Consider the following 23,210-nt stretch of genomic DNA (forward strand, 5'->3'; position numbering starts at 1 on the left):
GCTCTGGGGTATCCCAGCCCCTGTGGCTGGGCTTTCCCTGGGCCTGCAGTGGGAACATCTCACACCTGTGGCCAAGGGGTTTGTAGTGGATCAAACCTGCCCTCGGTGCCCCCTGAGGGTGCCCTTTGCTGGGTTCAGAGGTGCAGCCTCCCCTTCCTTCCCCCCGTGCTCCCTGTGCCAATGGCCCCATGCCAGCAGGGCACCTGCCCTTTTAGAGACACAGAGAGCCTGGACTGCAGCCTGCAGAATGGGACAGCCTGCCTGAAACCTCCCTTCAGTCTGGCTGGTTGTGAATAACCCAGCTTTGATGGTCTTCCTATCAAAGACATGTTTTGTTTTAAGTGGTGGTTTTGTTTAAAAAATGCAGTTTAGCGATAAGTAAATCGCTCTCATTTTCTCCTAATGATAGAGTACAGTAATATTGTTAAATTTGCTTTTCCATTTATGCTCCATCATTTTGAAATCAGATCTGAAAACATCTTTTACCTTCAAACCTCTATTTTGCCTTCCCTTTGATTCCTGGTTTTTATTATCCGTATCATTTAATTACACGTGAGGCACTTTGTGACAGAACTTCTGTGAAGGAGGGGTTTTACAGCAGCTTTGGCTTGGGCTCTACCCGAATTGTGATTTTCTCTTCTCAAAGCTTAATTCAGCATTTAAATGCACGAGGGCTCGTTCTCACTCCTGCACAATTACCTGCTGCCTGCAGATGCAGCTTTTATGGCATTTGATAGGATCAGTCTCCGTGTGCCTGGGGCGTGAGGGCTGCTCCGGGAGGGACAGGGCTTCCCATTCGCTGTGCTCTGCTGGCACTGCTGGGTCCCACTGTGCCCACGGCCCTGTCCACTCTGGGCACTGCCAGGCTCGTTCCAGGTGCCACATTTCCCTTTGTTTGCTGATCAAACTCCTGTTCCTGGCTAGGACAGATGGCAAATGGGTGGCTCTGGAAGATGAGTAGGAGGCTGAATAAATTCCCAGCATGTTCTTGGCCAGGAGGTTTTGCTCTGTCCTGGAAGGGGGGCTCACCCCCAGGCTCCTGCCAGGGGTGAGGGGCTGGCATCTGCCCAGTGCCACTTGCCAATTTGTCACAGGGCACTTCTGAGGACAAGGGGTCAGTGCCAGTGTGGGAGCCCAGGGTGGGCTGGGCTGGGCTGGGCTGGGCTGAGCTGGGCTGGGCTGGGCTGAGCTGAGCTGAGCTGAGCTGAGCTGGGCTGGGCTGGGCTGGGCTGGCTCCACAGCTGCTGCCCCGGGGTCCTGTGGCCACTCCAAGCCTGGGATAAATACTGATTGACTTAATGAGAATTGCTCCAGTGGCTGTAAAGGGCTTGTCCCCAGCTGTGAGGGTGGGCAGGTGTGGGTGGATGCTGGAGGGAATGAGGGTCTGACCTCCTGGTGCTCCAGAACATTCCTCTGGGAGCTGCAGCTCCTGAATCCGTCCTGGCAGCAGAGGGACTGGGTTTGGGTGTGAGCAGGGGAATCTCCCTGCATCCTTTGAATGCTGCTCATTTTCCCTCTGACTTCACTCTCCAGCTTTCTCCGTGGTCCTTTAAAAGAGAGCAAATGCTCTTTAAGGCTCCCAGCCACTAAAACCCCTTGGCTGTGTGACGAGGGTGCATCCATAGCTGTGTTCTGGCAGAGCTCCCACGAGGGCTCGGTGCTGCAGGACCATCCCAGAGGGGCACAGTGCTGGGGAAACCTGCAGGGTCCTGACTGCCTGGGAAATCTCACCCTGCCAGGCTCCTGCTCAGCCTGGATGTCCCAGCTGGCACCAACCCACTCCGAATCAAAGCCCCTGAGGATGCTCCTGTGAAGGTGGAGCACTCCATCCTCCTCAGCATCCGAGGTGCAGCCTGAAACCATCTGCAGATTAACTCAGCCTCTGTTCTGTCTGTAGGGAAGTTACGGAATTGTTTTTTATGCGGAGTTGAAAAACCAGCAGCACTTGAAGCACCGTAGGCTCAGGTTGGCTCTTTGGTAAGAGGTTTGCATTTAAAAGTGGGAAGGATGAGGGGTTTGATTGATATTTATTGCAGCACACAGGAAGGCAGATCAATGCTGCAGCACACCCTCGCTATGCCCAGGAGCCAGGCTGGGAGTCTGGCTTGAATTACTGATGGAGCTTCCCAGGAATGATCGGCAATAATCGGGGAGATGAAAAGAAAACAGAGAGAGAACAGACGTAGCTCAGTAAATCCAAGCTGGATCTGCTGAGTAGGCAGTGGTGAGCGTGGAGCTGAAGTTTGTGACTGATGCCTCTGATAATTAAATATTCTTGGATCTCTGTGAGTGTTGCCATTGATAATTAAATATTCTTGGGTGTTTGTGCATAAGTGTCGTGCCAGCAGCTTCGGAGGTGGTTAAAGATGTGTAAGTCCAAGAGCTCCTCAGCATCCCTGGGAAGAGTCCAGGAAGGTTGGAGGCAGGCAGGAGGGGCTGAGGCTTGGGCTGAGCGTCCCCAGAGGAGGTGACACCCCATCCTGGTGGTGCCTTGAGCTCCTGCTCCTCCCAACAGCACCAGGGACAGCTCGAGGGGAGCCACTGCCTCAGCCCTGCACTTCAGGGATGCTAAAAATAGGGGAGGGTCCCTGTGACACCCACAGGAGCTGTGTCAGGGATGGGGGACCCACCTGTTGGGTGGCACCTGGGCCTTCTGGCAATGGATGTGGTGAAGGAGAAAACAACAGAGACAGAGAGAGATGATGGCAGCAGAGGATGGGAGAGCAGATGGGATTTTGTTTGTAGGGGAGGGAGGATGTACCACAGATTGGGAATGAGGAAGATGGGAACTGCCCAGGAGCCCTTGGTGGCTGTGCCTAGAGCCTCCCAAAGAGCTGTGACAGCCCCAGTCCGAGTGCTCCATCCTCCAGCAGAGCTGGGAACGCTCCTTGGTGAAGAGGGCAGGAGGGTCTGGCAGCTCCCTCCTTCCCCATCAGTGCAGAAGGTGGAAGAGACATTGTTTAAAGCATCTGCTTCAGTATTTCTGAAGCTGTTGCTGGATTCATTCCAGATGAATCTAAATTGGAAGGTGTTGCAAGTGCCAGATGGAGCAGGGATATGTAAAAGAGAAGTATGAAAGGCTTGGAAACACAGGCAGTGTCTTTGAAGAGAGCCAGGAAAAGAAAAGCTTAGCAGGCCTTGAGGGGCAGGAACCAAAGTCCTGGTCCTTGGTGGGAAAGAGGGACATGAAAGGAGCCGTGACAAAGGATGCAGGCAGCTGCAAGGCAGGTCAGAACAACTTCAGTGCTGGTTTTGGTCTGGATGTGGCTGGTTTATTGTTCTTGAGCACTTTTGTTCAATTTTAGCCTATTAGCCCTGCTGCAGCTTTGATAATCAAGAAGAAGGAGAAACAAATCCACTTTTCTGCCTCAGCCCTGGCCTGGGAAGCTCCACTTCTCATCCTTTCCTCTTCCTGCTCCTCCTTGCTTGTTCCAAATCATGGAATCCTTTTGGCTGGAAAAGCCCTCTAAGATAGAGTCCAGCCATTACCCCACCACTACCCATGTCCCCAGGTGCCACATCCACATGATTTTTGAACGCTTCCAGGGGTGGTGATTCCACCACTTCCCTGGGCAGCTGTGCCAGGGCTCGACAAACTTTTTGTGAAGAAATTTTTCCTAATGTCTAATCTGAACATCCCCTGGCACAGCTGGAGGCTGTTTCCCATTGTCTCATTGATCAGACAGTTCAGGGAGCACCATCCAGGGTTTCACACCTGCTGCTGCCCCTGCTCAGCTGTGTCTGCTGGAAACCTGGTCTTTGGATAGAATTCCTTGGGAGAAGGTGCGAAGGATCTCGTGTTGTTGGATGACAGGAGAATTCCAGTTTCTGTGAAAACCATCCCTGACCTTTATCTGAGTGATGATAAATTGGACCTGTGGGTGCACATCTGATTTAGGTACTTGAGTGCACATCACAACAGAACCGGCTTCTAATGCGATGTTCATCCTGAAGGAAAGTCATTAATAGCAATTATCTCAAGGAACAACTTCCGTGAGCCTCTTCCAATTTTCAGTCAGTGTCTCTTCTGGAAAATTAAATCTTCTGAAATATAGTGAGACTGCTTCTCACCCCCAAAATCGTTATTTGTTAAATTCTTCTTTGTTGGCATTACCACAGAAATGATGGTGCTGCATTCCACGAGGCTGCATTTCAGTTTTACTTTCTGTTTCTATCGTGTGTCCAGCATTTGCACGGGGGTTTGTCAACACCACCACCAACGGAATAAACGTGTCATTATTCAGACAATAATTGTAAACCATGACACTGGGGCTGCGTTTACAGAAAGTCAAGAGCTGCTCCGTGTCCCACTGTGCTGCTCTGGGAACGTCCCAGCGCTCCAGTGCAGCCCCCGGGCTTTGGCCACGGGCAAAGGTTTAACTCGCCCGCAGAGCCGATCCCGGGTGAATTGAGGGTGGTCTGACCAGCAGGTGGAAGCAGAGAAAAAAAACCTCTCAAAGGCTCCTGTGTGTGCACGCTGCTCCCAGAGAAGCTGGTGTTTAACGCTGCAGCCCGTGGCAAATCCTGTAGCATTTCCTGAGCTTTGCACCCGGTCCAGCACAGCCTCGTGTGTGTGGTTTTGAACGTGATTTTTAAATCTTCCTCTGTCATTGATCATCACCAGAGGGCTTTTTGCTTCGTTTAGTTTTTCCCTACTTCTGTACATGGTAAGCACCAGGAAAGCAAATTCGTGCTAAGCCCCTGTGTTTGTGTTGTTGTTTATTCTGTTGTGCTGTTTCCCTGGAGCATAAAAGATCTTTGAGAAGCATGAGGCCCAGGGTTATTGCAGGTGCTCAGTGTTCAGTCAGGTCTAGGGGTAGAACAAGGTGGCAGGATCGAGGCCAGGTTTGGTTGTTTCAGGAGCTTGGGGTATCACTGAAAGCTGGTTTTTAGTAGGCACTTGACTATAAACTAAAACACAACAAGTTCCACCTCAGCATGAGGAAGAACTTCTTTCCATGATGGGGCAGAGCCCTGCAGCATCTGCCCAGGGAACCATGGAATCTTCCCCCCTGGAGACATCCCAAACCCACCTGGACACATCCCTGTGTCACCTGCTCCAGGTGACCCTGCCTGGGCAGGGGGTTGGACTGGGGGGTCTCCAGAGGTCCCTTCCAACCGCAAATATTCTGGGATTCTGTGGTTTGTCTACTGGAAAGCGAGGTTGCCTTGTCCTGCTCACTGCTCCCTTTAATCTTAATCTTTCCCTTTGAATTAAGAAAGATGAGTGTTTGCCTCGGTGTGAGGGTGTGGTGTGAGGGCTTGCAGAGGTTGTGGTCACTGGGCCTGAGGTGGCCTTTGGGTCATGGTCATGGTCAGTCAGAACTGGGCGTTCATCTCCATGTTTTTGTTTTCTTTGCTGAGAGTTCAACTCTTGCTGCTCTGACTGGGCTGTGAGACACTTGGTGATGTCTCCCAGGGCTGTGAATGGGATCAGTTCTGTGTACCTGTAGGCACTGCTTAATTCAATCATGGTGGACATCAGGCACTGGTCATCTTCAGGAGCAGAAGGGATCTTTTACCCTTGTTCTGAATCAGTATCACTCAATCATGTATCTAAATGTAAACCATGGTTCCTTTTCCTCAGGAAAAGGTTTAATTTCTTTGTCATTGCAGAGTTTTTAGCTTTATCGTTTCCAAGTATTGGCAGTGTTTGCAGAGGGGTAAAAAAGCATTGCAAAAGGAGATAAATACAAAAATGTAATGCTTTATGCATAATAAAAGTGCATTTAAGCTCTAACATGAGATATAATCATTCAGCCATGTCACAGCCTGATGAATTCCTGAGCTCAGACACTTCAAAGGGGAGTATCAGTGTGGAATCTGGAATAAAGATCCCAAACCAGGAGCCAGCTCATTGGTTTAATGGCTCTTTCTATCTCTCTCAGTGTTCAATGCTCCATGCTTGGGAGTTCAGGAGATCACAAACTTCCCTGAGCTCGAGCTGTGGTGGAGGAAGCTCCGTGCAGATTTTATAGTAGAATATTTATACCAGGAGGGAAAGGCTTATTGTATTTTAAAATATTTGCAGATTTCTATTATTTTCTACAGGGGAAAAATTAACCTTGTTAGTGTCAGCCAAGGCGTGGTAGAGCTCTCCAGCAGTTGTTCTCACTCCCTTATTAGGGAGATCTTCATATCAGTCCCGGGTATATGGATTGTAATGGAGCTGCTGTAACAGCAGTAATTGGGGAAATTAGTTTGGACGGTGGCATTAATATTCATGCATCCCTGCAACAGCTCCCTGCTAATTAGTGTCTCTTCCTGCTCGATTACAGTGGCAGAATGGGATGGGATAAATCTCTGGGGTTAACTGGTGCTCAGAGTGGCCACAAGTGTGAGCTGCAGGATGCTGGGAACGCGCCATTCCCGGAAGGAGCAGGGCTGGGGCATCCCATCCCAGTGCGGTTCTGTGGAGCCCCAGAGTCCACGGGGCTGGGAAGGCTGGCAGGTTTGCTCGTGGGGAAACAGGAGTCACGTTGTGGGCTGTAATTATTCCGCAGGAAGCGGGAGAGCGGCCGGGATCTGCCGGGAATACTCCTCCGTGCTGGCCTAGATCTGGGAGAGGTGGTCGGAGAGAGTTTTCTCCATCTCTCATTTCCATAGTCCTGCAGGGTACCAGTGGGACAATCCTGCCTATTTAATGAGCTTTGCTATTTTTTTCTCTCATTGAGAGCTGTAAAATGAGCATGGTGAGGTTGGTGCCTTCAGTGTGGAGACAGCAGAGAGAGGACAGTTGTCCCTCCCTCCCTCAGGATGTTGTTGCTGTGTCCTGCTGGGTTTGTAATGGATCTGTAGCTGTGCAGCTCTGACACAGAGGATTTGGGGGGCATCTTGTTTGTACACCAAGGCTGTGGGGTTCAGAGGGTCCCCCCTGGAGGCAGCCATGCACCAGTGTCTCACTGAGCCCCCTGGCTGGGTTGTTCCCCTGGGAACGGGCCAGTCCCACTGTCCCCCTGGCACATGTGCTCCACTGGTCACCTCCACATTCCTGAGGGCTGGGGTTGTGTCAGGGACACCTTCAGGATGCTGGAGGGATGGAGAGGAACTTGTCAAGAGATCTGCACAGCTCTTGCTGTCTCATTAAACAAAAAACTTGTTGAGAGGGATGGTAAAAGAGCAAACACAGATAATTCCCATAATACCCTGATCTGTTTCTCTAACTGGGGAAACAGAAGGTTTGGGGAAGGAAGGGGATCTAAGGACCATTTGTCTCTTTGGTGCTGTGCTGTGCCAGGTACCTTTCTTGGGGTGATGGAGGGATTTGCCATTTCCCTGTGGCTGGGATCCCTGGGCCAGCAGGGCCCCTCTCCCCTGGGCTGGGGGCTATGCCAGCCTCACTCTCCAGTGTGCAGGTGATTAGAAAAATGCAGCAGCATTGCAGTGACTCTTCCCCGAGCCTGGATGTCTGCACTAATTAATCCAGGCTCTCCATAGGATTGCTCTCAATTACACAGTGCTCCTTCCCTTCTGTCTCCCTGTCTCCCGTCCCACCTGGCACATGGTGCCGCAGTCTGGATCTGGAGTGGGGTGGGCAACCAGCCCCCAGGGATGTGTGAGCACCCACAGGTGCTGGGACCCTACAGCAACACAGACAATCCTTTTAAATTCCTTTCCACCGCCCCTCATTTTTCTTTCCCTTTCCTTGGCAGGAGGGGAAGCGATGTGCTTCGCTCAGCCTCTTTCACAAACAAAGGAATAAATAAAATAAAGCCATAAAGGATTCCAGCATGCTTCTTGAAAGCCTGGAAGGAAGAAATAAGGAGAAAATGCTATTAGTTCTATTTTTAAAGAGTTGAGAGCTCTGGGATGCCATGGTGATAGAATTGGTGTAAGCACCGGGATAGATACAAATCTCCTGCATGTCTGGGATAATGCAGATGGACCAGGACAGTATGGAAGTGAAAAGGATTTCTGTTTATCGAGTTTCCCTGTCAGCTTTCTGTTATTAAACATGGTGATTTCTAAGCTGTCAGAATGGATGTTAAAATCTTCTGGCATTTCTGCCCATGGAAAAGTCTGCAGGAAGACAAACCCCACACATGATGTGGCTCCACGTTTGCTGCCAAGGGCCGAGTGGGGGGCATGGGGAGTGGGGCAGGGACCCCACCAGCTGCCAGCTGTGCAGCCGAGGGTGTGTGGCACCTGTGCCACGCCAGGGAGGTCCTGCCTGTGCCCACAGGTGTCACCTACTCCCCGAGGAGTGTCTGGAGTAGGTGCTGTGATAGTGGAGAGAGGCTCACACCCGTTCTGCAGCTCCAGAAAAGCCCCGTGAGCAGCTGGGTGAGGGATGTGTGGGGATCGGTGAAGGTTTGGAGCCCAGGGAGGTGGCAGCACCCTGGGCAATGGGGGAGTGGCTGCTGGGGCACGGGGCAGAGCTGCTGCCCCCCCACTGCCACTCCCCGGCCAGGGACAGTGATGCTCCTGCTCTTTAGTGCTGGCAGCAAGGCTCAGCTAACTCAGGACACTCCCGGAGCTCTGGTATTTCGGAGCGGGGGGAAGAGAAAGAGGCTTGAGTCACTCGGCTGTGACCATATAATGACTCTGTATACAAATTAGATGGATTCACATGGTGCTTATCTAAATGAGGTTGCCATTTTACAATGCTAATTTTCCTGTTGGTTGCTTGTGATACCAGAACACAGCGTTTCAAAAAACCATTCCTGTGCTCCTGGGCTCCAGAGCCGGCATGCTGCAGAGCCTGGGCAAACTGCAGGGTTAGCACAACCTGCCGAGCTCCATCCTCCGAGCCGAGGCAGGGCAGAGCTGCAACTGCAGTAATTAGCAGCGAGTCTGCAGATCTTGATGAAGAATGCACAGGGGGCTCGTTCCTCTGCGCCGTGCTTTTGCCCTCCAGAGGAATAAATAACTGGAGGGAAGGGAGTTGAAAAAAGATGTAATGAAGGAGAAGGAAAGAAACCCCGTGTGCTCGTTTCTAAAGCTGGCAGCGAGGGCTCTGACAGACACTTGTGAGATCTGAGGGTAAGGGGGTGGCATTTCAAAAGCCACCAGCGTGCCCATAAAATGCTGTTGTGCCACGGAGGGGGAGCGGGTGGTGCAAAACGTGTGCCGAGCGTTTGGAGAAATGTCTGGGGTTTCATTTGTCACTTGGGTTTGATTCTGGCTATCACAGCGACATGAGACAGCCCCGGCTTGCCTGGGAAAGCTCACACTGGCATTTAGCGTTCCTGGCGGTGCTGCTTTCTTTCAAATTCTCAAAATATTTTCAAGTGGAGAGTAAAGACCCCTTCTCGCTCCCCCTTCTCCCGTCCTCTCCTCTCCCCCCTCTCCCGGGTTTGTGGAACGGGGCCGAAGGGCCAATCTGTTCTTGCAGGGAGCTGCAGCCCTGCGGTGCCTCCGGGCTCCTTAAGCCGGGTCGTGGGGCTTGGCTGATTCCCGTCAGCGAGGCTGCTGTGCTGGGATGGCCCTGCTGGTCAGGGACTGATGGGGGACATCACATCCCATCACCGCATCCCAACGAGCTCCCTTCGCACGGCCCTTCCGGCACTGCTCCATTTGTTCGGGGAGAGCTGACGAGGACCTGTTACAGTCAGTTGTTCAAAATGATCCGACACCCGACATTCTGCATAAACTTCCTTTCAGAAATAGCTATTCAGTGAGAAGTAAAAAAAAAAAAAAAAAAAAAAAAAAAAAAAAAAAAAAAAAAAGGCGGTGATTTAGGGTCTAAACTGCGCATGCATAAACATGAGGTGATCTCCAGAGCCACGGTGCTCATTCTAATGTGATAAATACAGATGCAGGAGTGTTTGCAGAGCCATTCATTGCCGTGTTAATTTTGTGCATCAGCTCTTCCAGCTGTGGGATGTTGTGGAGCTCCATTGAGGCCCATGGCAGTTGGCACCAGCTGAGGATGCGATGCTCCACGTACAGTTTTCTTTCATGAAAGGAAAGCACACGATCTCACATCATCCCTTCTTGCCTGCAGCTGCTGCTGGGCTCTGCCTCCATCGCTGCCTCGCTTCGTGTGGCTCCTGAAGGTAAACAGGTTGTTCTGCTCTGCTGGCTCCGTGCACGAACCCCTTGCAGGATCAATCCCTCAGCAGTTCCAAGCACTCCCAGCATTAGCAGCCTTTACACAGAGCAGGGATCTTGAAATATTTAGTGCTTTCCAGAAATGGGTCCTGTACCTTTTATCTTCAGGGCTTTCCAGGGTCAGAGCAATCGCTTTCATCTTCCCAAAGCTCCCTGCCCTGTGCATGGACCAGCTGGAGAAACCGATGGAGCTCCAGACAGAGCTGCCAGCGAAATCCTCAGCACTGGGAGCCCGACATGGGAAGGAAGGTTAGGGAAAGCACAGGGCACTGAGACAGACATGGGAAGGAAGGTTAGGGAAGCACAGGGCACTGAGACAGACATGGGAAGGAAGGTTAGGGAAGCAGGGCTGCCAGGAACCCTTTAGTTTGATCTCTTGGAGCTGGAAGCCAGCTTGTAGGTGCTGCTGAGAGAGCCACAGAGCCCAAGTCCTCAGGCTGTTGAGGACAAAGCTGTTCCAGATTTTGATGGGAGGCTCCTCCAGCTGCCATTCACATTTCCAGAGCACCTGGATTTTTTTTTTTTTTTTTTCTGCTAAAGGAATTGCAGGGAGAAACCATCAAGTTTGGTTTGAATGTGTTTTGGAACCTGAGTGGGAGTGGCTTCATTTGCTCTTTATTTTCTACTCTTTTCACTTCAAGCTATAAATGAGGCCAGCTCTGTGCACCACGGCAGGTATAACAGGTTAGGTCTGCAGTAACAGTTCTGCTCTCAGGAGAGAAAACAACCCACACCTGGTTTACTTTAGGTGTGCACCAGGCCCAGATGTTTGCTTTGATGAACAGTTGAACATCCCATTTACTGAACACTGACAGCAATTTACACCACGTTTGACACATGGAACTTCCAAAGGACACTTGATGGAGAACTGTGAGCCTTTTTTAGTGACTGAAAATTGAGTTAATGATGAAATAACATTGCAAAAGTAACAGCAAGGCAGGTGAGGATGGGAAAGGTTGGTTCAGTCAGTGGAAGTGGCTGTTGGTGTGGTTTAGGATCAGCTTTATCATGGTCATGGGCTGTGGGCTGGGGTCGGTGCTGTCAGTGAAATCAAAACTCAAAACTTTTGTCTTTTAAGGAAGACCCTGATCAGGCTGGGCAGCTTTTCCTGCAGGTTTCCTGTTGGTCAGGATTCATGGGGCTCCTCTCCTGGCTCTGGGCTGGCCCCAGGCAAGGGAAGGAGCTGCTCTGGTGTGGTTTTCATCAGGGTGCTGAAGGACTGAGCTGTTAGAGACCTTTAAAAAAATAAAAATATTTCTATATCTGGCTGTTCCTGCATGAGTCTAATAACATGGCCCTTAGAAAGTAATTTGGATTAATTAGAATGTCTGGGCACTTTTGTGATAAAGACATGCAGAGTAATTATCCAGTGTCCAGAATAATCTATTGAGCTTGTGAAGTTTAAGTCTGAAAATTATTCTCCCCTAAGTATTCATCTTTCTGGCTGTATTTCTGTTATTAAATTTGTTTTCCCACAAGTTAGATAAGAAGAAATGTAATTATTTAGCTGGCAAGCCTAATGTTGAGGTGAAGAAAACCAGGAAGGTAAAAGTGTGATTGCCTTGTGTTTTTTCCTGTAATAATGCAGAAATATTTAGATATCTGTAGAATTACATGGTGATGATGCACTTTGTAAAAGGCCAGAGATGAAATATAAGGAAATAAAAGGTATAGATATTCCCTGGAACTTCATTATACCCTATAACTCTTGGATATGTAGTGGAAGAAATGTCAAATGCAGATTTCTCCCATAATTACAATCCATTCTCCCTCACATCTCTCCTCACTGCATTTTCTCACTTTCCTTTATACCCAGAGTCTCTGTCCTGAAGGACCTTGTTCTGTTTCTGATGCTCAGAGGACACAACAGGCCTTTTTACTTGTGATAATGTTTATTTTGGATTAAAGAAATATGAAATCAAAGGCAGTCTAACTATAATCCCTCAGTGTCCCTGGTGAAACCATCCCCACGCCCGGGTCAGCCGTGCCTCCCACACGTTCCGAAGGAATATTAAATGCCTGGGATCCAAAGGAGGAAATTTTTGACCTTGCAGATGATGAAGGGGAAGTGGAACAATTTGTCCTCTCTGAGCCCCTCCTGGCAGTCGCTGCTTCTCCCTCAGTGCAAGGGAGACCTGGAGGGGCTGGAGCGTGTCCAGGGAAGGGAATGGAGCTGGGAAGGGGCTGGAGAACTCCTGAGGGAGCTGGGGAAGGGGCTCAGCCTGGAGCAAAGGAGGCTCCGGGGGGACCTTGTGGCTCTGCACAAGTCCCTGACAGGAGGGGGCAGCCGGGGGGGGTCGGGCTCTGCTGCCAGGGAACAGGGACAGGAGGAGAGGGAACGGCCTCAGGCTGGGCCAGAGTGGGTCAGGTGGAACATCAGGAGGAATTTCTCCATGGCAAGGGCTGTCCAGTCCTGGCACAGCTGCCCAGGGCAGGGGTGGAGTCCCCATCCCTGGAGGGCTTTAAAAGCTGTGTGCATGTGGCACTTGGGGACATGGGGCAGTGGTGGCCTTGGCAGGGCTGGGGAAGGGTTGGGCTTGGTCTTAGAGTGTTTTTCCAGCCCCAGTGGTGTTTCTCTGGTGGAGTCATCCTTGCTGCAGCAGGTGGTAACTTTGACTAGAGAGAGACAGACAACATGCCAGGGGTGTAGTTGGAGAAGTGAACTCCAATATCCTGGAGTGTGGCTGCAGCAGCAATGAACACCTCAACTAAAGGCTGTTCTTACCTGGAGCAAATAGTTTTTTATCTGAGAACACGATTGTGTCGTGTGTTTGCTCAAATTCCATATGGGAACTTGCTGTTGAGCACACGGGTTGTGAGGATTATGAGGTAAAAACACCCAGCTGGGCCCTTGTCCACACAGTGGTTTCCTGTCGCTGTAGGACAAAGCTCTGTGCTGGATGTGCTGCCTCAGTGCAGCACAGATGCTCTGAAATGCTGTTCTGCGTTTCATCATGTAAAAGAAGATGATTTGTGTTGGTAGAAAAAGGAAAATAAGAATGCGTGATGTAGATTTTATCCTCAAGTTCATTTAGGCTGTGCCACGTCTCTGGAATCAGTTTACACCAGGAAGTCAAACTCGCCTGTCTACGCAGACACAGGATCATCAGCTCTGTGCATTGTCCCACCCAGACTGATGACAGTATCAAACACCTGTATGATGTTCAGGCTGTTAATCTATAGCTGTGACAGGTTTCTGGCCCCCCTCGTTCCCACACGTGGCTCTCTGCAGGTCCCACCCTCCCTGCCAGCGTGTGCAGCGTCACGGGCCCATCAGGAGGCCTCGGGCTCAGGGGGAATTTATCTCCTTGACGTCACCGGGATGCTGGCAGCAGTGGTGCTGTTCCCATAAGGGCAGGCTGAGGAGGTTTGTGGCTCTGCTCATAAATTTGGATTAATTTTATAGCTCCGGGTTCGTCATCTCCAGCTGGAGTTACGTGACCACGTCTCACCCTGAGCTTCAGCCGCCGGGTGCGGAAAGACCTCAGGGTGGAAGGAAGAGGTGGGACAACCTGTTGAGGCTCGTAGGTGTGAGTGACCAGGGCTGCAGGGAGGTCAGACAGCAGCTTACACATATTCTTTATAATTCACAGCTTTCCCCTTGCCTCAAGCTTTTAATAAAGTGCCAATCCAAACCAAGACAGTTTAAGCTCAAGCAGAACCGTTCAGTCAACCACAGTGTGTGAGCACATTAAAAACCCAGGGGTTTTTATTATTTGACACATTTTTAAAGTCAGAAATACTTCCAATATTGCACGGAGGGAAATGAGCTCCAGAAACCCTGTTTAAAACATCATTTACTGCTTGAAATGCAGCTGGTACTCTTGGGGGTGTTAGAGGATCCAGGGAGGGGAGCTGGAGGAGATCACATTATCTGAGCCTCTCCCTTAATGTGAGACCTCTTGGAGGCATTTTAATGAGAACAGACTCCTACTTTTGCAATATCTGTTCAGTGGAAGTCGTTCACAGGAACTCAGTTTTGCTCATTGTGGTATTGAGCTGCTTGCCCAAAGTTTAACTTTACACTGAAATTAGAAATAACCGCTTCACGTAGCTAAATCTGTATTGCCAGATTTTGGATGTGTTACTCTGTCAGGGCAGGATGGCCAGAGGCTTTATTCTCCTTGGCTGTCAGACTCTTGGCTATATTAAAAATTTAGGAATAAATATTCAAATCACAGCCTTATTTTCCACAACATAAACATGGATGCCCTCCTAGAAATGCAATTATGAGATATGCTCAAACCCGAGCTTGACAGCTCTCATTTAGCCCAATAACTCGGCTCAGAGGGATGATTGTTTCCCCTTGTACCACACTGCAATTTGTTTCTGCTGGGCTGGGTTTGTGTGTCTGTGGATTACTTTCACAAAACTGTGTTCTGCCACCGAGAACATTTTCTGTCTCAGCCTGGCTGCTGAATAAGTCGTTACTGGTGTTGTCTTTATCAGGCTACTTTCAAAATCCATGAGATTTATACTTGCAGATTAAAAACCTTTTAAAATATGCATAGACAATATAAGGTTCAATTATCTGTTTGGGATGAATGGAGCAATGTGTACACATAAATAAAACATAAAAGCTGCTTCACTCTGTTTATATTCTGCTTCTGATTTATTTTCAGAAGAATTAGAATTGGTGAGTCCATATTTGGATGTGGAAGCTCCAATTGCTGCAAGAACGTTTGTGCTTCTGTGTGTGTTTGGTGTCCATACATTGCTTCTCTGCCTCCTCACGGAGAGTGGCTTCTCAGGTTTTGGGAATGCAGGCAGGGATATGGGAATGGTGCATGTGGAAGGAGATGAAAACAAATCTACCCAGTGCTACCAGTCCCATAACTGAGCGTATGGACCCTGATCCTGTGTTCAGCACTTTGGAAGGTGACAGGACCCTGCTGAGAATGCCCTGATTGGTGTAACTCTGAACACCAGAGGAATGGGACTATTTTTTGGCATCCAGAAGACATTGCAGGGTGTGTTCAGGCCGTGGGAGAGGCAGACATGCCCTTCATGTCCCTCCATTGTGCATAGAATGGTCAAAGAATCCCAGACTGGTTTGGGTTGGATGGACCTGAAAGCCCCTCCAGTGCCACTCCTGCCATGGGCAGGGACACCTCCCACTGTCCCAGGCTGCTCCAAGCCCCAATGTCCAGCCTGGCCTTGGGCACTGCCAGGGATCCAGGGGCAGCCCCAGCTGCTCTGGGCACCCTGTGCCAGGACCTCACCATCTAAATCTGCCACCTCTCAGCTTAAAGCTCTTCTTGTCCTGTCAAGGACATGGGGATGGAGGGAGCAACACAAGGATGAGACTGTCCATGTGTGAAAGTCCTGATGTCAGCCCTTCCAAAATGGGACCACAACATCCTTTCCATTCCCAAGCCCTGAGGGTGCTGGACAACCATTAATCTTGGTCTTAGCAGTGGGCTGCAAATACAGCTGCATTTTTGCATTTTTGGCACAAGTTCTTTGGTTTTCTGTAGCATTGGGTGGCCAGACCTTGGTTTGTTCCCTTCTAAATCCCACTGTCTGTTCTGTCTGCTGGAGGTGGTGCCTGTGCTTCCTCAGGCTGTGGTAGGAGGCAACAGCCCCAGAGGTAGATTTGGGCTCAGCACAAACTCAGAGAACACAGAACGTGTCTCTCTTGTTCCTTCTCTCCTCCATACAATATCTCTGAGATTCTGTGACCTTGTGGTGTGTCATGGGATCAGTGTGACAGAATATCCTTGTGTGTCATTCATAGGCTGGATCTGAGTCCCAGCAGGAGGCTGAGCAGGGCCTTGCTGCATAAGCAGCCTGGGTGCAGCATCTGATCCCAAAAGCAGGCCCATTAAAGGGCTGCAGGGTCCCCGTGCTCTCATCACCTTACACGAGTTCAGCTCAAAATTGGCTTGAAGAATTGGCTCCTAATAGCCAAGATCCTTTGAAGCTTTGTTAAGATTTCAATTTGCCTCTAGCAAAGTACCATCTATTAGTTTAATATCACTCTCCAGCTCTCAGTCTATCAGGGCTGGAGTTAAAATATGAAGAGCTGTGCATTCTTGCATTGCAGTGGATGGGCCATCAGCACTGATGTTCGAACTGATGTATCCTAGGAGGAGTATTCTACTTAGTGCTGTAAAATCCCAAGTGCTGTGCTGGCCATAGCTCATCCCCAGGATCTGCAAACCAGGAAGGCTTTATTGCCATGCTGCTTTATGGGCAAGCCAGCTAAAATTCTTAACAAGCTGAATATTTCACTTTAAAATATTAAATGGAGAAGTGTCATACCTGTACCTGTGCCTTTGCCTTCAGTATCAATAACCCCTCTGGTGCAGGAGATAAACATCCCTCTTTGGGGATGGGAGGGGTTCTCTGTGCCTGGATGTGTTTGTTGTGGCATGCAGGGAAAATTGTGGCTCCTGCATGTGTGTCACAGTGTTTGTGCCTTGTCCTGCCTGCTCGGGGCTGAGCAAGGGCACCTCTGCCCTGCCAAGGGCTGGGGGAGGTGGTGACTTCAAGGAGCCTCCCCTCCAAGAAGGGTGGTTATTGATCAAGGGCTTAGAAATAGTAATTAACAATTATAGATTAGATTTTTTGCTCCAATATTACTGAATCACAATTCAGATAAACCAGGATAGATTAAAATGGGAGCAATATAAATACCAGTTAATTTTACTTCTGAGACGTGCTCACTCAGGATCTTGGTGATTACATAAACACAGCTTTATTCGCAAAGAGGAATTTGCACACACAAATTAGGCAAGTGTGTATCTAAAACTCTTTTTCCATGTCACTAGAAATTCAAATACTGCTTTCTGGACATACTTTTCGAGGAGGTTTTTTTTAAACAGAGTAAGTCCCAGGGTATGGCAATTTACTGGAGCAATTAGCAATTCAGATGGTGAGGGCTGGGCTTGCAAACACAAATAATACCTGCACACAAGAGGAGCCTATTTTTGCAGTGCTGTGGGTGTGCTGGAACACAGCAGGGAGGGAATGGTGAGGAACACGCTGGCTTTGGTGCTCAGAGAACAGATTTTCATCTCCTAAAGCAGTGTTCCATATGCAGGGAGCTCTGTGTCCGAGCTGCAGCACTGGTGGGGAGCTTGATTTCATCATTCTCTGAGGGCAGGGAGAGAGCAGCTGAATTCCTCACGGGCCTCACCTATTTCTGAGCCTGTGTGTGCCTGGACAGGGGGCTTGGAGCCTGCCCTGCCTCCTCCCAGGTGCTCTATTTCTGTCTCAGCAGTGCCCTGGGAGCTCTGCTGCCTGGCACAGCCTGGTCCACAGCTTTCAGCGAATTATTTTTAAGTATCAGGAACGCTTTGAACTGGTTCACAGGCCCAGCTCAAAGGAGCTGGACTCTAAAGAATGCTTTTTGCCAGTGGAAAAGAATCACAGAATCCCAGACTGGTTTGGGTTGGAGGGGACCTTAAAGCCCATCCAGTGCCACCCCTGCCATGGGCAGGGACACCTCCCACTGTCCCAGGCTGCTCCAAGCCCTGTCCAGCCTGGCCTTGGGCACTGCCAGGGATGGAAAGTAAAGCATTCCAGTAAATAATGTACTCCTAAGAAAGTATAAATGGCCAAGTCCTAACCCCCAATATGTGAACTTGTTGAGACAGGGGTTATGTCCTTGTTTATTCAAGGACAGTTTTATCCACAGTTTTAGAAGGGGGTAAGATGTTTATTTTTGTGCTGTGACTAATTTTCATTACAATTTTGGGTCCTGGTTTCAAATCATGTGTCCAAGGTTCTTTCAGCATTTAAAAGCTAGGAAATCACCCCCTGTTTTTCTATAAAAAAGCAATCTATGCCATAAGCTCATCACTGTCACAAGCAGACCTTGATCCAGGCACAGGTCATCAAATGAAATACAGGATATCTCATATTTATGGACACATCTCATTTTACTGGGTGTTTATGATTTTTTTTTTCCTGCTTTCTGAGCTGGTAAAGTGCTCCCATGAGCCATGTGGACAATACTAATTGCTGTAATTATTGTTCCCTTAATTGCTACAATTATTTTTTTCAGGAGTGCTTTCTCACTCTAGAAAAGGAAGCAGGAGAGACCTTGTAGCTATGGAAAAGACTCCCAGCTTGCCAATATCACTCAGGATGTCTTTCCACCTTAGTGCCATGACAGTTGTGGTGGGGATGAGGATTGATTTATGTGCCTGGAAATGGGCTCTTTCCAGGTTTGAAATTAATTAAAAAGAAATGTGTTCAGTTAGAAAGGCAGTTGTTTGAGAAACCCAAAGTACCTTTGAAGTGTTTGTTTCGGTAATGGATTCCATCCTTTATAATAATGGTAATGAGGAGATGGGAGTTTTAAAGGGTGTTGCTGAGCAGCACCGTGGCTGCTTAATCCTAATGCTGGTCAAGGAGAGGGAGATGGAGCTCACCCAGCCTGGGAGGATTGGTGGAATGAGCCAGTGTAGGTATAAGCAAAGTTCATGTACATGAACCCTTTCTGGGTTTATTTTCTCAGTGTTCCTTTCGTTGCTCTTGAAGACATTTCTGGTTAATTAAATGCACTTTGTCTCCCCCAGACTCAGCTTCTCCTTTGCACTTGGTGTTGTTCATATCTGTGTCCCCGTGCCCTGTGAAACACTGAGCCAGTTCCCTGCCAGGCAGTTGTGCTGCTCCCTAAGGCATCATCAGGAATTCCCTGTGGGGTGGCAGGGGAGAGGGGGTGATGGGGGCAAACAGGGCCAGCACTGGGGGCTTTAGTGATTGGTAAACAGAGAGAAACTGAGGAGAACTGTACATGAGTGAATGGTGTGAAAATGTCCTTCTCTGGGTGTGCTGCTTCTGTTCACTGCTCAGACTTTGCTCGTTGGTGTGACTTCTGTACTCAGCAGCAGGTTTGTCATCTCTGAACACCTTCAGCACAGCTGCACAGAAATATTTTCTGTTGCTCCTAAAATGGATTTACATGAAAACTTCCTTAATTGTTCTTCCTCATTTTTCTCATTGGCAACATTTGATTCTTGAGTGTGAAAACCACCTCCAAGTGCTTCATCCTAAAACGTGGTAAGGAGGGATCATCCAAGTGCTTTAGAGAAGGGTTTGTTCTCATCATTACCCAGGGCTACTGGGAATGCTATTCCCAGGTCTTTTAAGAGCCCTGGAGCAAAACTTGCAGTAATGCTTGTTTCCATTGGGACCTTCCAGGGCAGAGAGAGGGCACTGCTGCTTGATGGACACCTTGGGAGAATCCTCCCAGCGCTGCCCATGGGCAGGGTTTGGTTGCTGGCAGGGCTGGGCAGGAGGGGAGCAGGAGGCAGAGATATTTTATCTCTGTGCTGTGCCCCTGTGGCTGGGGACTGTGGGCACCACCCCAGGGCTGGCAGCTCCTGAGGAAATGGGGAACTCGAGTTCCAGGCACTGGAAAACAGCAGGAAGAGTCATTCCTGTCAGCTCTGCAAGCTTTTAGCCATGCTCTGGTCTTATTTGGTATGTTGGCTAAAATTTCCATGGAATCACAGCATGGTTTGGGTTCCAAGGGACCTTAAAGGTCTGTTCAACCCCCTGCCAAGGGCAGGGACACATTCCCCTGGATGTCTGGATTTCTAAAACTTCCTGCCAGATTTCCTTCCCGTTCAGAAGGCAAAGTGAGAATAAGAAGAGTCTGGAGGAGTTTTGCCCAGAGAAAACAGCCGGGAGAAACTTCAGACACCTTGAGCTCGAAACAATGGAACCAATTCTCTGCAGCTCAGGGTGCTGGAGCTGTTTGTTCTGCAATTTGAGAAGTGGATGGGGAACAAAGAGGAGCTGTGCTAACTGATGATTAAATCCTGACAGGATAAATTCCTACATGAATAAAACCCAAGCCCTGAATGAATCCCAGGCTGTTACTCATCCATCAGTTCACTCCAAAGAGTTTTGCAGCCGGGTGCAGTCTTCAGGCACCTCATTTCTGTGAAGTTGGGTCGTTGGGAGGGATTTGCAGTTTGCGTAGCCTGACACTGCCCTGCCAGATGTGATGGGTTCCAGAGACTCTGCCAGAGCAGGGTGAGGTTTTCCTATTGTCAGGAAACCATATCAGTAAAACTTAATAGGAAATTGAAAGTAAAAATGCAGCAAACTGTGAACTTAATACTGCCCTGGTAGGAGCTCATTAATATCTCAATAGGTGCACTCCTGCATTATCGTAATTGCACCAGGTCCTCAGGGAAATTGCCTTTTCTGAAGTTTCCTGGCTGCTGTCACTTGGTGAGGTGGGTTCAGGTGCACCATTTCCTTAATCTTTTAATAAGTGACTGGGGAGGTGGAGCTGAGCTCAATCCCACTGGAGGCAGCACAGCAGCAATAATTGTTTGTGTTTTGGGTGCTTTGCTTGGCCTGGGGGTGACTCTTGGGCAAGCAGGCCAGGGTTTGGCAGCTCCTGCAGCCTCGGGGAGGGTTGGTTTGTGCTCTGGCACTGGGGCTTGTGTGTTCCAGGCTGAGACACTTGGCTTTGGTGAGGAACTCGCCACATTCTGTCATTTTTCTTGGAAAAACGGTGTGTTGAACAGGGAGGGGAGGAGGATATGGGATCGATAATAATACAAACTGAGTTTGAAATGAGAAATTGGAACAGCAAGTTTGTAGTTCAGCAGGGTTTTGCTCTGAAGTGAGCTGTTCTAAATGTGCTGTTGGAGGATGTTGGATGTTGGAAGGAGAGGCTGAGGAGGCTCCTTGCTCTCTGGTGTGTTTGTGCTGCTGCTCTTGGTGCAGCTGCTCTCAAACAGGAGCTGCTTTGCAAGCAAGACAACAAGTGGGACCCAGAGACAGCTCTTCATTAGCCAAAGAAAATGAAATAAATGAAGAATAATGGTCAATGTTAAAAATGAATTAACATTAATTAATCACTGACTAAGGCAGCATTCCCAGTATTAATCATTGCCTCTTGCTGTAATCAGAACATCAGCCAGGCAATCCACATGTGAAACTCCTGAGTGTGGTGTTTGCCATGGTCCTGCAAACACAGCAACTTGAGGCAAATCTGCTTCCCACGTCCATGAGATGCTCCCTGGCCTGCCAGCACCAGAGTGTCCTGCAGAAAGCTCCAGCTCAGCTCTTGCTGTGCTGCTGGAGGCAGAGGCAGCTGGGAGTGTGTGCTGGGGCAGGGCCAGGAGATTGGGGTCCCTGGGGCTTTATGGATCCCAGCCCTTCTGCCAAGGTGTTGGAGCCTTTTGGAGAGCACACTGGGATTCTCTGGAGCTTCCTGGTGTCTCAGAACAGAAAATAGGAAGAATGTGATGGAAGAGAAATCTTGCTTCTTTCAACTCCAGTTTTGAATTGATGATAAAGAACAGATTTTACCCAAAAGAAAGAAAAATTAGTCAGTGAAGAGGCAGAAAATATTGATCTAGATAATTAAAAAACTCTCAACAGAGCAACCTGATTTAAAACACTCTGCTTCTCCCTTGGCCCTGCTCATCCTCCTTGCACAGTGACACCACCTGCAGCATCCCTGGGGACAGAGAACAGGGACATTGCCCAGCCTGGGCTGGGTCTTGCTGACCTGGGGCAATTCTGTTTTTATTTGCAAGTGCACTTCAGTGCTGGCAGGAGCTGGAGGTGCCTGTGTGGAGCTCCCTGGTGAGCAGCAGTTAGATTTTAGCTGGTGCACGTGGGTGCCCAGTTTGGACATCTGGGATGCTGCTGGTGTGCATGGGAAGCTGGGCAGGAGGAGAAAGTGTCGTTTGTAGGTGTCTGCAGCGTGCTCTGACACCCAGGGCAGGGTGGAACTGTGGTGGCTGCAGTCCCTGTCACACCCACCAGGACTCTCCTCCCTGTATTCACACAAAACGTGAGGAAAATTCTACTTGCCACATATATGGCTTTATGTTGCTTTTAGATACCCTGTAAGAAACGTTGGTAAAACCCCTAATATCTGCTTTTTATACTCCAAGTTATTGAAGCAGCCAGCAGTAGTGAATATTTTATGAACAGTGGAAAAAGATTTAAAGTCCAAAAAGTCTCCTAAGGAATATAAGCAATGCAGCAAATTCTGTAGAAGCTTTGGTTGTTGTAAAAGTGCAGAATGGGCTCCTTTTGATTTTTAGTTGAAAAAGCAGTTGTTGGCAAGTTGGAATACAAAGAGTTGCCACAGATAAAAACTGATATTTCAGCCTGACTTTTATTATAATTGCAAAAAGCAGCACTTGGCTGTGTCAGCACCGCTCTGTGTGGGGCTGGGGTGAGTGCTGGGTGCTTTCTGTGTAGTGGTGGTGACTGGTCAAGTGTCCACAGAAAGGTCACCAGGCACTGGCTACAGCAGCAGCTGGATCAGGGACAAATTAGAATTTTCCTCATTTTGCTGGCCAGGATGCCCAGCAGTTTCTGTGCTCGGCAGCAGCTGGGGTGAGGGATCAGCACCCTGGGAGGGAGCTCCAGGTCAGGCTCAGGGTGGGATTGTTGGGGTGTCTGCAGGGCCAGGGGTGGCACTGATGATCCTTGGGGATCCCTTCCAGCTCTGGAGATTTTAGGGTTCTGTGGAAGTTTGTGTTTGTTTAGGTTGAATTACAGCTGTTGGGGTAGTTAATAATTTTTCCATGCGAAGTTCACTTCTCTGTTCACTCTTCTGGCTCTCCAGCAGCAATTTGGCTTTCAGTGTCTGCTTTTCCTCTGCTCTGGGAGTTGTAAATGCCTATGTAGATATAATGTTACTTCTGGGGAAATTTGCTCTCCGTTGCCCCTGCTCTCTGTGGAACCAAAGGTGCCGAGCCCTTTGCAGTGTTGATCCTGGGGAAATAGAGTGTTTATTTTTCTGAGGAGGCAGGAGAGCTGATAAATACTTGTAGAATAATAAATACTCGTAGAATGCTGTGCAGAGACCAAATGTGAGAGCGCAGAAGATGCTGGTGCTGAGGCACCGAGGGCTGCCCTTTGCTCAGGCTGCACGGCTCAGATCGTTATATACAATCGTGTTTGTGTGGATTGCAAATCTCTTCTTTCCCCTCCGTGGCATCTCAAGTGAGAATTATGGCAGGTTCCTTAATCTAAGGAGCAGTCCCAGACTGTTACTCAAACAATTGCATAATGGGCTTGGGGATTAACATCCTGTCAGCTCAGTAACTGCTCAGGGCCCTTGGTAACCGGGGGAGAACAGCCCTGAGCACTGTTGTGCTCTCTGTTGCAAAAGTCACCGTCAGACTCCTTCACACTCTGCTGAGAGGAGGAAAAGCCGG

General features: G+C 49.2%; 1 protein-coding gene across 7 annotated transcripts in view; it reads left to right on the forward strand.

The window, feature by feature from the left end:
- GRM7 (glutamate metabotropic receptor 7) overlaps window positions 1-23,210 on the forward strand; it is a 209,114-nt gene that overhangs the window by 57,000 nt on the left and 128,904 nt on the right. The window lies entirely within an intron of this gene.

Source organism: Aphelocoma coerulescens, chromosome 12 (genome assembly GCF_041296385.1).
Source record: "Aphelocoma coerulescens isolate FSJ_1873_10779 chromosome 12, UR_Acoe_1.0, whole genome shotgun sequence".
Lineage (NCBI taxonomy): Eukaryota > Metazoa > Chordata > Aves > Passeriformes > Corvidae > Aphelocoma > Aphelocoma coerulescens.